The sequence below is a fragment of the Neolamprologus multifasciatus genome, chromosome 11 (assembly GCF_963576455.1).
Source record: "Neolamprologus multifasciatus chromosome 11, fNeoMul1.2, whole genome shotgun sequence".
In the NCBI taxonomy this organism is placed as follows: domain Eukaryota; kingdom Metazoa; phylum Chordata; class Actinopteri; order Cichliformes; family Cichlidae; genus Neolamprologus; species Neolamprologus multifasciatus.
Window position 1 is genome coordinate 2,130,766 of NC_140449.1, and position 24,334 is coordinate 2,155,099.

The 24,334-nt window shown below is 41.7% G+C and overlaps 1 protein-coding gene and 1 long non-coding RNA gene across 2 annotated transcripts in view; one reads left to right on the top strand and one right to left on the bottom strand.

The window, feature by feature from the left end:
* The window catches only part of LOC146507558 (uncharacterized), a 401,529-nt gene that overhangs the window by 141,982 nt on the left and 235,213 nt on the right, over positions 1 to 24,334 (bottom strand). The gene's annotated exons all lie outside the window — the stretch shown is intronic.
* The window catches only part of fzd1 (frizzled class receptor 1), a 192,914-nt gene that overhangs the window by 35,229 nt on the left and 133,351 nt on the right, over positions 1 to 24,334 (top strand). The window lies entirely within an intron of this gene.

Sequence of the window (24,334 nt, forward strand, 5' to 3'; positions counted from 1 at the left end):
AATGCCAGATTTAGTCCGACTTCAAAGCTGTGCTTGTATCATCGCCCAGGTTCACAGCTTAATAAACTCATAAACTTTAAGGGATCTAACTTATGCATATATCCAGTTTGACATCATAGGAAAACTATTTTTAATAGATTTTAATGTAATGTGTTTGCTCCAAAATAGGGGGACCACTGAGGAGGTTAAAGCTGGACACAGGTTATCATATAAGAGTTCCCAGTGTGCGTTTGTGTGCCTGGATTTGGTCTCTGTATGAGTTTTAAATTAAGACGAACGGGTTGTGTTTCTGTGTACGAGCTCCATGTGTCGAGACACCTGAGTCAGGGTGGGGCGGTGGTTTTAAAGGATGAAAGGGTTTAAACAACTTATTCATTCTTCCTGTTTCCTCTTTGGCACGGTGAGTCGGGAGGAGCGAGGGCAGCTGCAGGGGAGATGTGGGAGATGAGACGTATCCCCTCGGGCCCGTCTAGCTCCCCGAAGAGCCTCAGAAAGTCTGCGGTGTCTTGTTACAAGATGGAGATGAGTGAGGTGGGGTCAGAGGTCGGCAAAGCTTCCTCTTCAGTGTGTAGTAAACAGAGAGAAGATGATGAGATCTGATGGATCCATTTCAGTTTGTTATTGTCCCTCTGAAAGCTTCCTGAGGTTCGCAGTAGGAGCGATTCAAACCAGAATGTCTGTTAGAGGAGCAGAAAAGAGAAAATATAAAGTCAGCGCTGACAAATTTAATCGTTTTTTTACTGTTCATGCTTAAGTAAAAGCTTATGCAGTAAATAAACTGGCCCAGAACTGGAACCTTCAGTTAATGAGTCATTAATCTGATTACAGAAGAGGAACAAGTAATCTGTTTGTAACTGTAACTGTAAATGCAGCTTTTCAAACAGCTCAACAAAGTATGTACATTTAGCTCGAAGACACATTTTATGACTGAGCGGTTTGTTGAAAATCGTGTCGATTCGATAAATGTACAGTTGTTGTATTTCCCAGAGAGAGAAACAGGAAAATAAAGACTAGAGATTGTGTTCAAACTTTGGCTGGCAAACAAATAGAGCTGAACAATAGAGGCGGTACGTTGTTACAGAGCTGTTAGTACATCTGAATGCTGAGAAGCCACATACACATCACTCAAAGTTAATATTTCATAACTTTAATCCCAACACTATTCAAACTTGTGTCCAACACTGCTTCAGACAGTGTTGGGAAGGTTACTTTTAAAATGTATTCCATTACAGAATACAGATTACATGCCCCAAAATGTATTCTGTAACGTATTCCGTTACGTTACTCAATGAGAGTAACGTAACGGAATACTTTTTATTACTTAATATATTATCATGCTGTTTACAACTACATGAATGTACTATTGCTGTGATTTATTACTGTTACTGAAGGTCCGCGGCTCCGAACCGTAGTAAAGGGACCTCTGGCTAATACGGTGGGTTCTGTGTTGGGCTCGTAGCTGAAAACTAGCTTTATTTTGTTGTCTGGGTCAACTTTGCTAGCAGAGACAGAGAGAGGCGTTGAAAGGCTGCTCCAACAGAACTTATTGTTTCAGAGGAAAACACGAACACGGCGTACAGTCGAGTCTTAATAGCTTACTTACAGCTGGGCTCGTCAGGCTCTCTTCTTGGCTGCAGTGGTTATTATTATATTTACATGCTTCCAGCTCCCGTTTCTGCTCGATGACAGCTCGTACTTTTCCTTTTTCTCCCTCCCTCGCTCACAGACACATAACGTGTATGGCAGTCCATTCTCCCTGCAGCACGGACTACACTGCCCATGATGCTACATTCTTTAGAGCTATACCTGTAGCATTCTGCCTATTAGCTTAGCACAACAACAACAAAAAGGCCTCTCTCACCCAGGAAACACGCAGAGAGAGAGCGTCACCCTGTAACCATGGCAACCGTAACGCTGCCGCCTGGAACAACAGAACGTAGCTGTCAAACAAAACCCAAACAGTCCTGACCCGCCACAATATGAAACAGGGAAGTACCGCCGTGTAATCCATTTATTTCAACAAAGTAACTGTATTCTAAATACCACCTTTTTAAACGGTAACTGTAACGGAATACAGTTACTCATATTTTGTATTTTAAATAGGTAACGGCGGTACATGTATTCCGTTACTCCCCAACACTGGCTTCAGATGTGCAAAAACAGGCATTTTGATATGAAACCAGAGTCAACTTTAAACCATTAAAGGACCCTGATACAGTTCTTTGTTTGCTTCGTCCACTTGGTCACGCATTTCGCTTCCAAATGCATCTTCAACATCCTTAGCATTGAAGCACTGATAGAAACCAAAACTGAAGTAATCACTTACAGACTCATTTGCATTTGCACATTTATGTGCAGCATGAAGTGTTTTGCAAAGACATGAAAGCAGAGTAAAAACATCTAAATAATGCAACCGTTCAAAACAATGCAATTGGGAAAAACATGAATCTTGAACAGAGATTTTAAAAACAACAAAATGAATCTCCAAGTTTCTTTTGCCTGGGAACTAATTCCAGAGATTTTTGTCTCAGGTGTCAAAGATATAATCAAATTCCAAACACGCCTTTTTCACCTACACAATAATCTCAAAATGATCAGATCATATCCTCATGATACAATATTATCCTAACAGAGCACTTGGCTCCAGGAGAGCGAGCTCGCCTGTGTTTCCAAAGTAGCGCTGGCAAATTCGAGACAGAGGATGTGGATCCAGCTCCAAAACTCTTCCCCTTTCAAAACCTTCATTTTTCATAAAGCTGGATCAGCTGACCCTGGACCACCTCTCCATTATGCTGCTATAAATTGGGGCTGCTGGGTGATTTCCCATGATGCACTGAAGACGTCTATCATGTGTTTGTATGCTACCGCTGCAGGACATTAACCTTTATTTCAGCGGTCTCCAACCTTTTTTGCGCCACGGACCGGTTTATGCCCGACAATATTTTCACGGACCGGCCTTTAAGGTGTTGCGGATAAATACAACAAAATAAAACTAGTACCGGTACCGAAAAAAAGAAGATTTATTCATAACACACGTGAAAAGACCCAGGAAAACCGAGTAAACGATCAAAAGATAACAAAATAACGCTGAAAACTATACATTTCACACCTGAGCCTCAACTCTCGCGGCCCGGTACCAAACGACCCACGGACCGGTACCGGTCCGAGGCCCGGGGGTTGGGGACCGCTGCTTTATTTGATCTGCTGTAGTTTGTACGTTATCCAGCCAGAGGTCTCATCCTGTTAAAAGGGAGTTCTTCCTCCATTAGTTAGCAGATCATTACCTAAGAATACAGAACAACGTCAGACAACTGCTGCTGTGAAATAAAACTCAAATGAATTGAATAAGAAAGAATGTAACAACTTGTAACTTTAACCAAAGAAAGGTTCGAGAAGACAACACATGTATTAAGAGGTCATTTACCTTCAATGCAAAGGCAACTTGATACCATGGATAACCATAATAAAGCTTATCTGCCTCTTTGGTGTTTCCACTTCCCAATGGTGTCAACGTCAAAACTGACAGTGAGCCAATCAGCCTTCAACCCAAGAGCTTTGAATCTCAGTTTCTCATTTGTGCAGCTCACTTCTTCCCCATCTGTACCTCACGCTGGTCACTCAGACTCCATCCAAGCCTCCATCTCAATCTTCACCACCGCCAGGAGGTCCCGTCCTACGCCCTGTCACTGCTGGGATTCTGTCGTGCCACGGTGGGTCATGGGAGTGTAATCGCCAAATAGATTCATTCATTTCTGCGTCACAGTAAATCATGCGTTCTTCTGTATGATATCTTCGTGCTGACTTGAATAACACGAGGAAGGCTCGGTGCACAGGTTTGTGTTCGTTTTCATTTTGCCTCCACATTCAGCGGGAGCATTTGTCGTCACCCTCCCGGCTCCTAATAGTCCATTCAGATGACCCAAAAACGTTTGAATATTGCTAATAGGTTCAGCCCGAGTGCCGACCTGAGCTGGGTGTATTTGCTTAATCCTGTTAATCTATTTGATAGCGCAGTGGGGAGGGACCCCCAAGGTGCTGCGGAGCCCCTGATTGGGTGTGATGTCATCTGTTTCTGCTGCTTAACTGGGCTTTGCCTTTAAGTGCTTTCCAGTATGTTTGGAGATCAAAAGCCAAACTCGCCAGAGCAGCTTTAATCACCTCCTCTGCTAGGGGCAGGTGTGTGTGTCAGTGTGTGTGTGGCACTGGTTGTGTGGTGCGGATATGCAAAGAGTTGCTGGCATTTCCAAAGATAGCCAGGCTGACATTTCTATTGACTTTGATGTTGATAATCCCTCACAAGTTCCCCAAAGCTAACTGATACGTGTGTGTGTGTGTGCGTGTGCGCACAAGCACAAAGCAAGTGTGTATTTACTGGCAGGTTGTTCGGTCAAAATCAACTTTATCAGTGTTTACCTATGAAAATGTTCCAGATTGGAAGGTAAACAGTTTTTTCCCCGTGAGATTTGGAATCCAGAATAACATCAAGGCTGATTTTTCATTTACCAGCTTTGATCCTCGTGATTTCCCCACGGACACATCACAGTTAAAGGGCATGACATCACTGTTTATAAAGGGCACTTTAATGCTCTGTTCTTGCCTGTTCAGACGTGGGAAGTCGAAGGTGGAGATCACCTCATCGCGAGTTGTGTGTTTAAGGTGGAAAAATGCAAATGAGTGTTTGTTTACGTCTGAGTGTATGGCCAGATGTTTTCTTCACAGCTGCCGTTTAACAACAATTTTTAAGGAAATGTGGCTCAACACATCATTTTATTTTACTTTAGTTTCTCTTGCTCAGCATGCACAAGCTGATTCACCCTTTGAACTCTTTACACCCACTGCGTCCCAGTCATGTGTCTGCCTGGGTTTGTTTAAGCCACCCAGATGTTACATTTCAAATAAACGTTCATCTGTTTTGGATCCAGTTTATGTGTTTGTGGTTTTCTGTTTGTGTTGGCACTGCATAGCATTTACACTCATAGATATTGATATTTTCAGGATCGAGCCGCACATCGCTACCCCTCAGTGAGTGAGGCGGGAGACAGAGCTGAGGAGGACAGTGCGTCGCAAAAACACATGACTGACACCCGTAAATGAAACAGCATCTGGCTGCAGTTTAAAGAAGAAGCAGATACTAAGAGGAGAATGAGCCCATCCAAGCTGAGGCATTTTTCTGAATGTCAGTTTGGTTCTGTTTCTGTTCTATGGATTTGTTTGCAGTGTTTTGTTTGATTGATTGATTAAAAGTTTGATTAAAATATTAAACAAAAGTTAGAATTCCTGCTTTTGTAACAAAACAAATACACAAAATTAGGCAATTATGGGGCTTTTCATAAAAACAACACACAAAGCATTCATATTTGCCAAGTAAGGCTAAAATATGAGGCTACAGATGATAATAAATTAAGAGCCAGCTCTTCTTGTAAGCTGTGCCACACTCCCCAGCACCAGTGTTGGGGAGTAACGGAGTACATGTACCGCCGTTACGTATTTAAAATACAAAATATGAGTAACTGTATTCCGTTACAGTTACCGTTTAAAAAGGTGGTATTTAGAATACAGTTACTTTGTTGAAATAAATGGATTACACGGCGGTACTTCCCTGTTTCATATTGTGGCGGGTCAGGACTGTTTGGGTTTTGTTTGACAGCTACGTTCTGTTGTTCCAGGCGGCAGCGTTACGGTTGCCATGGTTACAGGGTGACGCTCTCTCTCTCTCTCTGCGTGTTTCCTGGGTGAGAGAGGCCTTTTTGTTGTTGTTGTGCTAAGCTAACAGGCAGAATGCTACAGGTATAGCTCTAAAGAATGTAGCATCATGGGCAGTGTAGTCCGTGCTGCAGGGAGAATGGACTGCCGTACACGTTATGTGTCTGTGAGCGAGGGAGGGAGAAAAAGGAAAAGTACGAGCTGTCATCGAGCAAAAACGGGAGCTGGAAGCATGTAAATATAATAATAACCACTGCAGCCAAGAAGAGAGCCTGACGAGCCCAGCTGTAAGTAAACTATTAAGACTCGACTGTACACCGTGTTCGTGTTTTCCTCCAAAAACAATAAGTTCAGTTGGAGCAGCCTTTCAACGCCTCTCTCTGTCTCTGCTAGCAAAGTTGACCCAGACAACAAAGTAAAGCTAGTTTTCAGCTACGAGCCGACACGAACCCACCGTATTAGCCAGAGGTCCCTTTACTACGGTTCGGAGCCGCGGACCTTCAGTAACAGTAATAAATCACAGCAATAGTACATTCATGTAGTTGTAAACAGCATGATAATATATTAAGTAATCCAAAGTATTCAGAATACGTTACTCTCATTGAGTAACGTAACGGAATACGTTACAGAATACATTTTGGGGCATGTAATCTGTAATCTGTAATGGAATACATTTTAAAAGTAATCTTCCCAACACTTCCCATCACCAACATGGATCATATGCACCACTCTCTGATTTCATGTGTGAATGTTGGATAGAAAGCACTTAAGTGAAACGTGCATGCATGAATGAGGTATGCTGTATAAAGGGCTCAAGTACAGTAGGAAGGCGCCATATAAGAACCAGTCCATGTGCTTTTGTTCCACCCTAACACCAGCCTGCCTGATCTTTTTCTTTTTCCACAACTTTCCTGAACATTACCCAGTGACTCTCTGTGTGGACAGTCTTTACCCTGCATATCAGAATAGAGACGGAAACTCATAGTAAATTCTTCTAAATAACACATGTCTAAAGAGATGCTGTCGTAACACTGTGAGAATGTCGGGGTCATTTCAGATGAGCACATTTCCTTTATTTCACACATTGAAACGTTTTTCTTTTAATCTGTGCAATGAATGAAAAGCATCCTGTCTCAGAGTGATGGTGAAAAATGAATCCGTGCATGCTACCTCAGGTCTCGACTATTTTAATGCATTATTATCAGGTTCTGAAAAACCTTTGCTCCTCTTCTTTGGCTCCTTATTAAACTCCAAACTGAATTCATATCTCTTCACAAGCAAAATTCCAAAGCACTGTATTATCACATCATCCCAACACAGTGCTTCACTCGCACTCTGCAGGATCACTTGAGATTCCAAGCTTCTGGTGCTAGAACGTGGCGTTCCTCTCCTCACAGTCCAACTCCCAGTTTGGGCTCCCAGTTTAATATGGTTAGTATTCCATCAGATGACCTTGAACCAGTTACGCTGATCTGCTGCTATAGGCTCAGGCTGCTGTCCCGCAGGGCTGTTCCTGCATTCCAGTCGACAAGTGTTCATATGCCACTACTGCACCTTGTCATTAACCTTTGCCACCTCTTTCCTGTACAGCTAAAACATTTATCCCTCCAACCTGCAGTTTCTTCGTCTCTGACAGTGATAGTCAAGGTTTCCTCATCTCACAGATCCTCTGATATAAAGCAAGTTCAAAATTCTCAGGATATCTTTAGCGAATCTGGCTTTCCTAAAGCTAAATTTGTAAATTCTGCAAAAATATTCACAACAGTATGGTTGGAGTGGGTATTACCAGGGTTTCTCTGTGTTGCTCTCTTTGCATTTTCATAACAGAGGCAATGATGTGGGAGCATATGGCCTGTCACAAACATGGACAGATCCAACGGCAGCAGAGTAGAACATTACGCAAAGAGTACTTAACAGTGGATAATTACAAAAAAATACTTGGTAGAGGCACAGCAGGGATATTTGAGTGTGTGGTACATGAAGTATTAAAAACCTATCAGTTTTGTTTAAGCTCCACATGATATTCTTGTAATGTTGGGTCGGTTTTCCAAGATAAATGCTCAGCAGACAAAGGTTTTATACACGATGACCTGTTATTTTAAAGCATGTCAGCACATGTAGAATATAGGTTACCATAGTAATGTACCCTAGTAGGAGGAGGAACATCGTCATGACAATGACACCCAGGGTTAAACCTGGTGTTAGCTTGCTAAGCTCCAAATCCTGCTTTGTAGTTGCAGGTCTTTTGCAATCAGTATGCACATCTGTTCCTCAACTCATTGTGCTGCGTCTCCACCGGCTCTTCAGTCACTCTGTCACATGGTTCTGTCAGCTAGGCCTAGGCTGACTGACTTACACAGCTTCTTCTCTTGTGTTAAGACCTTCGTGCTCATCACATATGCAGCCAAGCTTCCGTCCTCCGGTTCAACAAGTGCAACGTTACTGTGGCTCCATCCCATGGTCAACCTGCCGGCCACCAGTCCTCTGTCCATTGACCAATCTGGGTTTTTGCCTTTTTGAAATATCAAGCTGTATATCTCACATTTGGGGTCTAAACATTCTTTAACAGACAAATGAATCATAGTAATAGCAAAGCAACCTTCTGGCAACTCTGCCATTTGTTGCCAGAAGTCAGGTTGCTACTGCAAGCAAGCAACGAAGCAATGACTTGTGAATAAACTGAAGGTTTACAAGGGACCGTATAACACACTTTAGACCAGGCGGGGGTAACTCCGGTGTCCTGCAGGTTTTAGACGTGTCCTTGATCCAACACAGCTGATCTAAATGGCTAAATTAGCTCCTCAACATGTCCTGAAGTTCTCCAGAGGCCTGGTAATGAACTAATCATTTGATTCAGGTGTGTTGACCCAAGGTGAGATCTAAAACCTGCAGGACACTGATCTAGTTTCTACAAAGGTGGGACATGAAGGCAGACATAGTGAGCAGATAATCAGAAGATCAGTACAGCAATATGGAAGACTCCATTAGATTTAGGCTTTGTTCGACTGAGAGGATGAGAGGGTCATAGACTTGAGGTGGGTCCAAGTAAGAGTTCAGTCTGAGGTTCTGGATTCTCTCTTTAGGTGTGAAAGCAATCAGACTAGCTCATATTCACCGTGTAAACTGGTTATAACCATTTACAGTGTGTCATTAGCTCCACAGGAAGCTGAGAGACCAAAGACTTCACAGGTCACTCTCTGTCACAGTGTATATGATCAGCTCAACAGTCTTCTTCGCTGTGCCTCTATTGTGTCCGGATCAGTGAAGATACACCTGTGCTCTGCTGGGTTCAGACCACAGCACGTGTCTGTTTGATAAGATGCTTCCTGTGATTATACAGTTGTCAGTTCTTGCTATGACTTGACTGAGGGACATGAAAAACCACATGTTGGTCACTGACCAATCACACTTTCATAACTGGCATGATGTCATTGGTAAAAAGGTGCCAAGGACTGACTTCATGACGCAGGAATGTAAACTTACCTTGGCATCCAAAGCTATTTGTCTGACGCACTGTAACCTTAGTTTCACTTCAGTATGTTGTGCACAAAGGAACACTTCTGGGAGTTGCCAACTAACAAATAGCATTTGTTGTTTCCGGGCCATTTTCCAAAAAGCAGGTTTAGTGAAAATGCTGAATATTATAAGTTTGTTAACCCTGAGATGACAACAGCAAGACAGCTGACATGAAGTCTCGAGTGTTTTCTTCAACAAACCCTCAGTTTCTCTCTAACCCCTCCCCTCCTACTGAGCCTGAAGCTAAATGTGCTACTAGCGCTGTCTTCATCATGCTAGCAATGAAGACGGAGATCTGGAATTGAGTGGACGGCTTAATTTGACATTTTAAAAGCATAAACACAGGAAGTTTGGTTGCAGCACATCGCCGTGTCACTGACAAAGGTCATTTGTGGGAATTCCAGGATTTGGTTGTCTAGAAAATCCCTCAGTGCATTTATCACTTCGTCGTCTTTAAATCAATGGTATCCTTGAAGTTGAGAAAGTTTAACACAGAACCTGCCCATTTTACCCATCGTCACTAGGAGTCACATGATGTCATTCGGCGCCATGGTAACCACACTGTCTCTGGTCAGCATGTTGCTGTTAGCTGCTTCAACCCAGTATCACAGCAAGGCGTGTAATAGACACGCTGGTCCACCGTGTGGATGTCAGGCGTGAAATGGACACGTTCCCTTCCTTTGTTACGTATATAGTCTGCATATATAAACTCAAATACCACTCAAGCTTTCTGCACTATAGTAACAAACTGTTGCTGTAGATTAGTGCAGTAGTAAACATAGCTGACATTCTGGAAATAAAAACAACAAAAAAGACATTTTATACAATCTCAGATTTGACAAACCCACATTTAAGAATTATTTAAGAGACGCATTTTAGGCTGCGTTCACTCTGCAGGTCTTGATGCTCAATTCCGATTTTTTGATCAAATCCGATTTTTTTGTCTGCTCGTTCACACTACAAATAAAATGCGACAGCAAACGCGCTCTAGTGTGAACGCTCAAAGCGGCCCGCATGCGCACAAGAAGACGTCACACACAACGCGCTCTGTTTAGACCCAGAGCCACAGTATTGTTTGACTGATGGCCGTTAATATAAAGACTTCGGACTTTACGTTTCACAATTTTTGCTTTAAGTTATTGTGTTATTTACATAATAATGTAAATAACTTAATAATGATCCTTATTGCTGTTTTAGAGGAGCGCTGCTTCAAAGGATAGTTGCAGATTTCTGTCAGAATCTGCAGATTATACAGAACAAATAAAATGTTCACGTTTCTCCAACGTTGTTCCCAACAGTTTCACCGGATGGACAGGAAGCGTTCACGATGTCTTCTCCGGCGCTGATAATTGGCGTCTGTCTTGTGTCAGTGACGTAAAAGACGGATTTAAAGCGACGTGACCATCAAACAGCAGCTTTCTAAAACATCAGATATGTATCGGATTCAGCACCACATACGAAAGTGACCCAGATCGGATTTGAAAATATCGGATTTGTGCCGTTCACACTGTCACACCATGATCGGATATGGGTCGCAGAGGGTCAAAAAATTCGGATTTGATGCGCTTTCACTTGCAGTGTGAACGTAGCCTATGAGACTTCTATGGGGGGAGCAGGACAAGAAAATTCAAACATATATATTATGCCATAAAGTGGATTTAAAAAAATGACGCATGAGTGGGGTTTTGGCAATCTGTGTAAAAACCTGCAGCACAGATGCTGAAAATCAGTAAAACTAATGATGCAATTAAAGTGCAGATTCAATTCAGTTCAGTTCAGTTCAGTTCAGTAGTGGCCACAACCAAAGGACCCGGGATGGAGAGAGAAGGAATAAAGCAGTCTCATCATCCTCCTAAACTAGCACACACACTTATTAACTAAACTTAACTAAGCTAAACTTATTATTAACAGTCAATATTTAAGGTTTGCTGACTGTTCAATATCAAACCTGCATGTTCAGGAGAGATGCATGAATGCCTTTGTATTATCAGAACTGGTCGTTTAAACATAAAACAGAATTTCTAAAGGAAGGCAAGTTACACCAGCTCTGCACTGCATCCATACATCACCGAGGCCTGACAGCAGTCAGTGCTAGTATAAGCTTGTCTGCTGTTGTCCGTCTTCCGCTCTGCAGCCTGAATGAACAGGTGTTGGAGGCAGCCACTGACAGCAGCAGGCTCTTATCAGAGAGTGAAGGCCCAGCCTGAGCAGAAATGAGCGGTTTCTTAGACAGGTCATCTCCTGCTGTAGGAAGCCCTGTCATCTGATAAGCTGTGTCCCAGCCCCTCACCTGTCTTTTATCCCCCCCCCCCCCGACACACACCCACTACCCTGTTCCCTCCACAGTCCATAATGCCTTCAGACACGTCCTCCCCACCCGCCAGCCTTCTCCCTCTCTCTGCTTAGTTCAAAGCACGGATTCTTTCTGTAGTGTATAACACTGTTCTCAAGTGATTTGCAGGAGGCAGCAGAACTCACGACAAAGCCAATCTACAGTGACATATTAACATGTATGTTGGAAGCACACGATCAAATGCACAGTTACTTTCACTTCTACGCTGAACATGGCACTGCTGTCACCTCACACCCATTTTCTTTCTCTTCTCATTTTATTTGTCGTGGAAACTAACAGTTGCTTTCTGCAGTGGTACGTGGGAACTTTTATATGAGGTCAGAAAATCCTGCCAACAGCACAGAGATCAGACTTAAACAACATTTCATGAGTTTGTGCTGCCTGTCTCTCCTGTGCTGGAAGTTTGTCTGCATCTTGCTGGAATCTGCAGGTTTGTTAAGGTTGAGTTGATTTTATGTTTTATTATATGGTATTTATATTATGTTGGGTGTTTTAACATCCAGTAGTGCATCACAGACTGTAAAACCATGAAAATCAGCTTTTTCTGAGCTCTCTAAAACATGATTAGCAGAATATATAGATATACAAATACAAATATTACATAAAATAATAAAATGTATGCTATGCTAATAGTTAATGCTACTGCTGCCTCTTAAACCTTATAGCCCCTAAATATTAGGGGTGCAACGATACATAAAATTCACGGTTCGGTTCGATACTTTGGTGTCACGGTTTGATATTTTTTTGATACAAAAAAATGTTCATGCCTTTTTAATTTGTCATTTATTAAAATTATAAATATATATTTTAACTCAAAAGTACAGTTTTTAAATTTAATGTTGCTGAAACAACAAAGTAATAAAAAATAAATCTATCTGATGGAGAAATCACTCATCTTTGGAAAAGAGAGTTTATTACAGAGAAATGTCTCTTTCCAAAATAAAAGCTATACTATACGCTTCTTCTGGGCTATATTCTCAGCAGCATATTAAACATATCAGGTCCCCATAAGGAGAATCATGTGCTAACGGCTGTCTAAATGACTCGGGTAAAGTTTGTAGCATGCGTGCTTGTTGTTTTTGTCTGCTTCCACTTGTCTTTGCACGAGGATGATGTCGGAGTAAATGTGCAGTCATATTCGTTGTGTTCCCACTAGTGCTGTCAGCGTTAATCTGAAATGACGTTAACGCCTCAACAAAGCCTTCAACCTGCAGCCTGATCTAAACAATAAACTGGACTGGACTCATAGCTCAGACGCCCTCTACAGGAAAGCGCAGAGCAGGCTGTACCTGCTGCAGAGGCTCAGGTCTTTTGGAGTGAAGGCCTCACTCCTGAAGACCTTCTATGACTCTGTGGTGGTCTCAGCCTTCCTTTACGGTGTGGTCTGCTGGGGCGGCAGCATCTCAGCCGGGACAGGAAGAGACTGAACAGGCTGATCCGAAGGGCCAGCTCTGTTCTTGGATGCCCTCTGGACCCAGTGGAGGTGGTGAGTGACAGGAGAATGGTGGCTAAGCTGTCATCCCTGTTGGACAACATCTCCCACCCCATGCAGGAGACTCTGACAGCACTGAGCAGCTCCTTCAGTGGCAGCAGCACCCACGGTGTGGGACGGAGAGATTTCACAGGTCTTTCCTCCCCACTGCTGTCAGACTCCACAACAAAGACTCCAACTGATCAAACACATCCACACATGTGCAATACTCTTTTTCTGACAACATTGTATTTTATTCTATTGTATATAGTATCTTTGTCTTATTATCTTATCCTATTCCAGTGTTTATCTTAACTTTTGCTACTGTAACCTTGCACTGTCCACTTTCTGCTGTGACACATCAAATTTCCCACGTGTGGGACTAATAAAGGTTATCTTGTCTTATCTTATCTTATTTTATCTTATCTTAGTGTGTTAAGATACAATACAGCACCATACAAATGCAAGTGATTATTATTATTATTATTATTATTATTATTATTATTATTATTATTATTATTATTATTATTATTATTATTATTAGCAACCGCTACTGCGAGGACAATAAATGGAGGTAAATTACAGGTTGGATGCAAACAGGTGCTTTATGGGAAAGAAAGTTGTAAGATGTAAAAAGAGATTTTATTTTGTCTCAATCAAGACCTTTTTTAGCATTAACTGGTCAAGCACAGCTTGCCTTGCTTGTCTAGAACACATTCGTATTTAAAAACGTTAGCTAAAGGATTGGTGTTGCCAGGTTTACAGAAAGTGTTTTGGTACTTTTAAGATTAGGCTTCAAACTTTCCTTTTTGCTAAAGCATATAGTTAGGGCTGGACCAGGTGACCCTGAATCCTCCCTTAGTTATGCTGCAATAGACGTAGGCTGCCGGGGGATTCCCATGATGCATTGAGTTTTTCCTTTCCAGTCACCTTTCTCACTCACTATGTGTTAACAGACCTCTCTGTATTGAATCATATCTGTTATTAACCTCTGTCTCTCTTCCACAGCATGTCTTTATCCTGTCTTCCTTCTCTCACCCCAACCAATCACAGCAGATGGCCCCGCCCCTCCCTGAGCCTGGTTCTGCTGGAGGTTTCTTCCTGTTACAGTTTTTTCTGAATGCTTAAACCCTAACTGTGATTCTTATAGCACAATTTCTAAAACTATTAATATTTATAGCAAAACCACTCACTGAGTTTGCAAAACTAAAAGCACAAACACTGCTTTGCACTCAGTTTGCAATTTTGTAACACACACTTTGCAAAACTGTAGCTACAATCCACTGCACAGCACTCTTTTTTCAGAACTGTAAACACAACTCACTGCTTTACACTCAATTTCCAAATGATCAATGCACTCCTAGCAAAACTATACACATTTAAGGCCATTATTTACACTATTTTGCCAACTGTCTGGCACACTGTCACATGTGAAAACTTTTTTAGATAATTAGTTCACTTTGCAATCAGCCTAAGCACTATACAGTTTTTTCTGAATGCTTAAACCCTAACTGTGATTCTTACAGCACAATTCCTAAAACTATTAACACTTATAGCAAAACCACTCACTGAGTTTGCAAAACTAAAAGCACAAACACTGCTTTGCACTCAGTTTGCAATTTTGTAACACACACTTTGCAAAACTGTAGGCACAACTCACTGCTTACACTCAATTACCAAATTTCCAACACACTCCTAGCAAAATTATACACATGTATGGCTATCATTAACACTATTTTGCCAACTGTCTGGCACACTTTCACATGTGAAAACTGTTTTAGATAATTAGTCCACTTTGCAATCAGCCTAAGCACTATAAACAGGCCACAGGTAAGCTGTCTATGTGGAGTACAATGGAAGGAGCAGTAAGAGTGAGAAGAGTGAGAATCAGAGGAGGCCGAGGACGTGGAGGTGAAGAAGTTGGAGGAAGAGGACGTGGAGGTGAAGAAGCAAGAGGGTTAGAGGAAGTTAGAGGAAGAGGACAAGGAGGAGCAAGAAGAGGACGAGGAGGGGAAAGAGGAAGGGTAAGAAGAGTAAAAAACAGAATAACTGATGACATCAGAGCTACAATAGTGGACCATGTCATCAACCATGGGATGACCCTGAGGGAAGCTGGCCAACGGGTTCAGCCTAAACTGAGCCGCTACACTGTGGCAAGCATCATTAGGACATTTCGAAATGAGAATCGGTAAGTACTTTGTAGCACTGCCATACTCTAATGAGAAACACAACAGTACCATACGTGCAAAAATACTGAAATTGTTACTTTACAGAATTGCTAGACGTCCAGATGTTGGGGGCAGAGGCAGAATGTTCAATTGACATCTGTACACAGAGAAAGCAAAAGCCAGATGTGTTTTGTATTCATACCATCAGTGTGCAGTTGGCGCATTGTGTGCTTAGTAGATGATGGCTTGTGTGTACTGTTTGATACGAAAACACCATTTTTACGAAGGTGTGAAGAGTTAATCTAGCTGTGTTCGCTTTTGCAAGAGAACTACAATGTTTTGATAATTGGGTGACAGGTTTTCTTATTTGTGTGTAGAGTTTTGCAAAAATAGCCAATAGTTACAAAAAATGTGCTTAAGCAATCAGAAAAAACTGTAAAAGGGAGTTTTTCCTTCCCACTGTCACCAAAGTGCTGCTCATAGGGGGTCATATGATTGTTGGGTTTTTCTCTGTATCTATGAAGCACCTTGAGGCGACTTTTGTTGTGATTTGGCGCTATATAAATAAAATTGAATTGAATTGATCAAATCTGTAACTTTTTTATTTCTGTAATAAAATACGAGTCATTCGAGAGTCTGCTGTGCTTTACAACTACTGTAGACTCTTCCTCACCACCAACCATATCACCCTATGTATGAACAGTAAATCAAGTGAGAGTGGACAGTGTGGATATCTTGCTGTAACATCCATCCTGTGCCTGCGGGGAGTCTTCCTGGTCCTAAAGCTTCTCCCCACAGCAAAGACTCTGCAGCAGTTAGCATGTTAGCTTACTGCTAATTCTAAATTGGCCGTAGGTGTGATTATGAGCACGAATGGGTGTCTGCCCGTCATGTTAGCTTTGCAACAGACTAGAGACCTGCTCAGGGTATCCCCCATCTCTTGCCTTGCTCCACTGTTGCCCTGAATGAGACGAGTGGAAGAAGATGGATGGATGATAATATTTTGTGTGTCTACTGCTCAATGAACTGCAGGAAGTTCAGACTTGTGTTGAAATCACACGTGACAACCTAGTGAGACTGTTTTCATATAAGACGACTTATTCAAATTAACAGAAACATCAGTGCATCAGAGCACGATCGTAAAAAAGGGTAAAAATGAAAAGTGTGTGAAAATCTCTTCTTATAATAACATATATCCTCCTATAAAAATCCTCATGCACGCCACACGACGTCTCTTCTTACGACTAGACCTTGCATTACACATGCATACACCATTTCTTATAAGCATCAAATAAAGCAGACTGTATTTGATTGGACTGTTACACGATATTTACTTTAGCATCCAAATTTCCTCTTTTCTTTCAGAGTTCTCACTATAAGAAAGTAGGGACTGTGTTTTCTTTTCTCCCTCTGTGACTGGAGCAGTGTTTCACTCACGGGCCTCCGTTTCACCGTGGAGCGCAGACTGCAGCCCAAACTCATGTTACAGAACTGCATTCAGAGCTCCTCTCTGCACCGGGCTGCACAGGGAGAGAGGCGAACAATGGGGGTTGTGGGTGGAAGTGAGATGAGACACCAGAGCTGCTCTCTGCGTACTTTGACATTTCTTTATACTAGAACAGTCAGGCTGAGGTCATGTGACTGTTTGAATTCTGAAACTGAAGCACTTTCACCGTCACACAGTGTCAGAGGAGTCATTTTTTTAGGCGTAAGAGAATGTGATGTTCTGAAAGCCCACTGAGGGCATTCGCTAACAGGCCACATCATTCAGCCTTGACCTTCTTGGATCTGCAGTAACACAAGTAGAAATAAGAGAAGAAGAACACTAAAATTACTGAGTGAACGTGAAATCAAAGATGCGTTAAAAGCAAAGAAAGATGCCTGCCACTGAATTATTTATTTGCTGACTGCACCCAGTTTTCAGGTATTTGTGACACTGTTCTTGTCGTCCCACATTCTTGTGGTCAGTGTTGGTCAAGTTACCTGAAAAAAGTAATCAGTAACTAATTACTGATTACTTCCCCAAAAAAGTAATCCCATTACTTTACTGATTACTTATTTTCAAAAGTAATTAATTACTTAGTTACTTAGTTACCTTTTAAAAACACGATTTACACCCTGAATAGGTGATAAAGTGATAGATCTTTCAGCCCAATTCTACTTTTTCTGCATAATCATCATACAAAATGTAATCAAATGGAAAAGTCTCTTTTTAAAACTTGTTTTATTCGTTTTAATCTTTTAACTTTTGCATCAAGCAAACATTTAATTATCTGCAACATTCTCTGACTGGAAGAAATTTGTTTAACATTTAAACCTATTTTCTGCACATTCCAGCACATAAAATAAAATATTTTTTGTGTTTACATTCAGTCTTTCAAATAGATGCAAGTAAAACACAGCAGAAAATAAATAAAGTCAAAGACTAGCGGTCCCGTTGCTCTATTTTCACCTGTAAAGCAGGAGTGGGGTAGGCGGAGGGTTACCCTGGTGCAGGTGTGCAGCGGTCAGTGGAAGAATCCGCGAGTTTCTCTGTGAGTTTCCCATTACGTCGTAGCTACTCGGTGCTTGTTTGGAAGTTTAGGGGTTTTCTTCGCTGTAAAAAGAAGTTTTCTTCCCACGCACAACGGACACTAATGTTTTTGTCACTTTTTATGGAATCAAGCTCAAAGTAAGGTCAGTACTTCCACGCTTTAAACGCTGCACGCTCATACTCTCTCCCCAGTGTTGGGGAGTAACGGAGTACATGTACCGCCGTTACGTATTTAAAATACAAAATATGAGTAACTGTATTCCGTTACAGTTACCGTTTAAAAAGGTGGTATTTAGAATACAGTTACTTTGTTGAAATAAATGGATTACACGGCGGTACTTCCCTGTTTCATATTGTGGCGGGTCAGGACTGTTTGGGTTTTGTTTGACAGCTACGTTCTGTTGTTCCAGGCGGCAGCGTTATGGTTGCCATGGTTACAGGGTGACGCTCTCTCTCTGCGTGTTTCCTGGGTGAGAGAGGCCTTTTTGTTGTTGTTGTGCTAAGCTAATAGGCAGAATGCTACAGGTATAGCTCTAAAGAATGTAGCATCATGGGCAGTGTAGTCCGTGCTGCAGGGAGAATGGACTGCCATACACGTTATGTGTCTGTGAGCGAGGGAGGGAGAAAAAGGAAAAGTACGAGCTGTCATCGAGCAGAAACGGGAGCTGGAAGCATGTAAATATAATAATAACCACTGCAGCCAAGAAGAGAGCCTGACGAGCCCAGTTGTAAGTAAGCTATTAAGACTCGACTGTACACCGTGTTCGTGTTTTCCTCCGTTGCAGCAGCCTTTCATCGCCTCTCTCTGTCTCTCGCTAAGTAACGAGTAAAGTAACGAGTAAAGTAAGGGATTACTATTGCAAAAACGGTAATTAGATTACCGTTACTTTCCCGTAGGAACGCTGCGTTACTGCGTTACTAAAACCGTGATTTTTTTGCGAGAATGTCTCATGACAGTGACGTAAGCGAGTGCGACGTTCGTGACAACAGCTGTGTGCAGATCAACAATGGATCATATATCGAGTGCAGAGAGAGTATGAGCGTGCAGCGTTTAAAGCGTGGAAGTACTGACCTTACTTTGAGTTTGATTCCATAAAAAGTGACAAAAACATTTGTGTCCGTTGTGCGTGGGAAGAAAACTTCTTTTTACAGCGAAAAAAACCCCTAAACTTCCAAACAAGCACCGAGTAGCTACGACGTAATGGGAAACTCAGAGAAACTCGCGGATTCTTCCACTGACCGCAGCACACCTGCACCAGGGTAAACCTCCGCCTACCCCACTCCTGCTTTACAGGTGAAAATAGAGCAACAGGACCGCTAGTCTTTGACTTTATTTATTTTCTGCTGTGTTTTACTTGCATCTATTTGAAAGACTGAGTGTAAACACAAAAAATATTTTATTTTATGTGCTGGAATGTGCAGAAAATAGTTTTAAATGTTAAACAAATTTCTTCCAGTCAGAGAATGTTGCAGATAATTAAATGTTTGCTTGATGCATAAAGTTAAAAGATTAAAACTAATAAAACAAGTTTTAAAAAGAGACTTTTCCATTTGATTACATTTTGTATGATGATTATGCAGAAAAAGTAGAATTGGGCTGAAAGATCTATCACTTTATCACCTATTCAGGTTGTAAATCGTGTTTTTAAAAAGTAACTAAGTAATTAATTACTTTTGAAAATAAGTAATCAGTAAAGTAATGGGATTAATTTTTTGGGGAAGTGATCAGTAATTAGTTACTGATTACTTTTTTCAAGTAACTTGACCAACACTGCTAATAGGTCATCAGATCGATGTTAATGACTTTTCCCTGATTGCAGGTGTGAGGTGGTCACAATGTTACACACCTAGTCAGTAAGGACCAGATATATTTTTACTGGAAATGACTGGAAAAAAACAGAGATTAAGGTTAGGGTTGCGGTGCGATTGTCTTTTCAAAATACAGGCACGCCATTAGAGTTTTATATAGTGTGCATTTCATCATCTGGAACACCTCCTGGGACTCCTGGGATTTCTAAAGCTGCATCAAGAATATACCCCTCGACCCTCTCTCAGGACCCTGAGAGGTCGTCTTTGAGGTTCACGTATCAAAAGAAATATCTGCATGAGAGCATGAACAGGTGGGCAGCAGCCATCAGTCGACTGTCAGGGTTAAATCCTTCCAGTCGGGTTTAGAGAAGGCGGCCGGTCTGCCTGTCTGCTCGCAGCTGTTGCAACACTACCGCCACATGCAGCAATGTAACAGGCCTGCCCTCATCTTCCCACACCTCTCACCGGCCTGCACCACCCTCTCAGTCATTTTCTCACGCTTCTCCTCCCTCTGATTAGGCCTCTTGGCTGTAGTCCTGTGACTTGTGGATAATATGTGGTTATCTTTCATCCTGCTGCCGCGCTGACAAGTATCCCTATCACATAGCACGGCGCCGGATGTTTGAGCACACAGGAGGGGAAGGCTTCCGTGTGTCCGTGCATGTGGAAAGGCAGGAATGTCCCTCACCACCCTCACGGCTCCAGAGAAGAGACCGCAGGCAGGATGTTGTGTCAAGAGCTTATAGCTGTAGGCTGATCATAACTGACTTCCACTTCTGTAATTGCACTCTAATTACACTGCGTGTGTGTTAACATGTGTAATTACATTCTGTCCCTCATATGTTAGCATGTGAGGCTCTGCAGCTGACTGGTGTGAGCGCTGGAAGAAAGTTCCTGCCTGTACAGATACAGATCGGTGTCTGAGGGAACTGTGATCCTCCACTGCTAGCGTTTTTTATCCAGCTCTGTTGTGCTGCTTACCCCCGAGGCTCAGCTACCCATGTTACAACACAGCCATCCATCATCCTGTCAAAGCAGAGAGATGCAGGAAGCCAGGAGACGATGTCCCTTTTTACCTAGACCAACTCTCGAACCGGTTTTTACTCAGTCTGAGCTTTACTGACTGATTGATCGAAGGAGTCGTTTTAAGTCACTTTTACTCCTTTGTTTCAAAGAGCAAAGTCACACAACATTACAAACATTTCATGCACACAGTTTTAAACCTTTGTTTATTAAATTTTCATTCGTCAGTCATTCATGTTATCCATAACCCTGACTTTCTCAGCAACATCCCACTTATGAGTTGTTATTCTCTTTTTTCTCTGCTCTGCATTTATTCTTACCCGGGCTCTGAGCCTGCGTGTCACGTGACCACCTCTCTTACTGTAGTCAGTCCCTTTCTGCTCTACAGAAAAGCTTGAGCAATGTGTAGCTCTTTCGTCATCCCTGTTGTTGTAGCAGGCTTCATCACATAACAGCATCTAAAAATCATTTATTGAATGGCAAAAATCATGGAATGAGCCTTTGACAGTCCTGCTTACACTTGCACATCAGTCCTTAATGTCCTTCTTCACACTTGAGTTTTTTGTGTGTGCATCACTGTGGATATCTTGAGATACTGAGCATGAAGATCAATTATCACTCATCTTTGTCTTATATATTTGATTGTTGGGGTTTGTCTAGATTATTGCAGGCATTGTAGGTCTTGTAGGGTCTTTATCTTACAATATAACACGCGTGTTGTCTTTTGTATATAAAACGAAATTGAATTTTTCAATTCAATTCAATTCAATTTTATTTATATAGCGCCAAATCACAACAAAAGTCGCCTCAAGGCGCTTCATAGATACAGAGAAAAACCCAACAATCATATGACCCCCTATGAGCAAGAACTTTGGCGACAGTGGGAAGGAAAAACTCCCTTTTAACAGGAAGAAACCTCCAGCAGAACCAGGCTCAGGGAGGGGCGGGGCCATCTGCTGCGACCGGTTGGGGTGAGAGAAGGAAGACAGGATAAAGACATGCTGTGGAAGAGAGACAGAGGTTAATAACAGATATGATTCAATACAGAGAGGTCTGTTAATACATAGTGAGTGAGAAAGGTGACTGGAAAGGAAAAACTCAATGCATCATGGGAATCCCCCGGCAGCCTACATCTATTGCAGCATAACTAAGGGAGGATTCAGGGTCACCTGGTCCAGCCCTAACTATATGCTTTAGCAAAAAGGAAAGTTTGAAGCCTAATCTTAAAAGTAGAGATAGTGTCTGTCTCCCGAATCCAAACTGGAAGCTGGTTCCACAGAAGAGGGGCCTGAAAACTGAAGGCTCTGCCTCCCATTCTACTTTTAAATACTCTAGGAACAACAAGTAGGCCTGCAGAGCGAGAGCGAAGTGCTCTAATAGGGTGATATGGTACTACAAGGTCATTAAGATAAGATGGGGCCTGATTATTTAAGACCTTGTATGTGAGGAGCAGGATTTTGAATTCAATTCTGGATTTAACAGGAAGCCAATTGAAGTGAATTGAACTACAGCTCAGATGCATCATGTGTGTCTTGAAGTCTGCACTTCAACAACACTTTTCCTGATGAGGCGACTTAATTAGAGGTCAAAAGGTTATTTTAGTTATTCACATGGGCATGTCCAAAGCAATGTGGTTTGAAATTTGTAGACACGGACAAACCAAGCTGCCTACAGGTTTTAATAGCACAGCCCTACTTCCTCTGCAATAAATGCCTCTATATTAAATTCTTTTCCACTTTCCAATGTGTCTCTCAAAGTAGAGTAGTTCAGGTTCCAGCAGGGGGGATAACGTTTCTGAAACAGTGCCATAAGGCATCACAAAGCTCTCATTTGCTTTGTTGAACAGATCTGCAGGTATGACTGAAACAGGTCAGAACGTACAGTGTGCATATAAATGTGTACAGCTGTATTTTAGGTTCAGTATCATTACAGTTTGAAGCGACAGAAGGAATAAGCGGTGTACGGTGTTGTCTGCACTTTGCTGAATGATATCATTCACAGTGGGCTCCTGTGGGAAAGGCTTGTCCTAGATTTAGTCCGGCATATTGTTTCACTTGATGTTGTTCTCTCAACTCACTGAGGACGTCTGCTGTAGCATCACACAGAGACGCAGGCCTCAAATATAAGGTCAGCCTTAAAATGTGTGTGTGTGTGTGTGTGTGTGTGTGTGTGTGTCAGAATCAGAGATGGGCAAATCCGATTAATCGATTAATGTAATCCGATTACCTTTTTCAGGTAACGAGTAAAGTAAGGGATTACTATTGCAAAAACGGTAATTAGATTACTGTTACTTTCCCGTAGGAACGCTGCGTTACTGCGTTACTAAAACCGTGATTTTTTTGCGAGAATGTCTCATGACAGTGACGTAAGCGAGTGCGACGTTCGTGACAACAGCTGTGTGCAGATCAACAATGGATCATATATCGAGTGCAGAGAGAGTATGAGCGTGCAGCGTTTAAAGCGTGGAAGTACTGACCTTACTTTGAGTTTGATTCCATAAAAAGTGACAAAAACATTAGTGTCCGTTGTGCGTGGGAAGAAAACTTCTTTTTACAGCGAAAAAACCCCTAAACTTCCAAACAAGCACCGAGTAGATACGACGTAATGGGAAACTCACAGAGAAACTCGCGGATTCTTCCACTGACCGCTGCACACCTGCACCAGGGTAACCCTCCGCCTACCCCGCTCCTGCGTTACAGGTGAAAATAGAGCAACAGGACCGCTAGTCTTTGACTTTATTTATTTTCTGCTGTGTTTTACTTGCATCTGAAAGAGTGAGTGTAAACACAAAAAATATTTTATTTTATGTGCTGGAATGTGCAGAAAATAGGTTTAAATGTTAAACTAATTTCTTCCAGTCAGAGAATGTTGCAGATAATTAAATGTTTGCTTGATGCATAAAGTTAAAAGATTAAAACTAATAAAACAAGTTTTAAAAAGTTTTATTTACATTTTGTATGATGATTATGCAGAAAAAGTAGAATTGGGCTGAAAGATCTATCACTTTATCACCTATTCAGGATGTAAATCGTGTTGTTAAAAAGTAACTAAGTAACTAAGTAATTAATTAATTTCGAAAATAAATAATCAGTAAAGTAACGGGATTACTTTTTTGGGGGAGGTAATTAGTAATTAGTTACTGATTACTTTTTTCAAGTAACTTGACCAACACTGGTCAGAATATATTTGAACTTTGCAAAAGGTGGGTGAACTATACATTGAATGATTGTTTAAATAAGTGACAGATTTAGGATCCAGATTATTTGCATCTTGCTCTGCATTTACTGGCCTAATCTGTGGCAACCACATTACTCTGAGGTCAAACCTTCAGATGTGCACATACCACTGATCTATCCAAGCTCCATGGAGATGACTGGATGTGAATGACTGACCCTGCTTTATAACCAGAGCACCAGCTGACTTCTTCTTCTTCTCTAAATAGTTGTTGCATAGTTTTGGCTCTGTGTGCTTACTTATTGTTCTGCTGTAGAAGGAAATAGCCTCCAATGAGTGTCCGTGGGGCTCCATCAGGAATGTTTGTGACACGGGGCTGTAAAATGTTCAAGATCCCATTTATCCAGTATAAATGTCCCAGTTTACCACCACCAAAAAACCTCAAACCATCACATTAAAGTAATCATGTTTGAAATATTACCTCACACACTTTTTCATGTTCTGGTTGAGTCATAGAGGCATACTTATCTCTTTGTTTATCTTCTTAAATTATCTTGGGGGCTTTTTTCACCTTTATTAAAGAG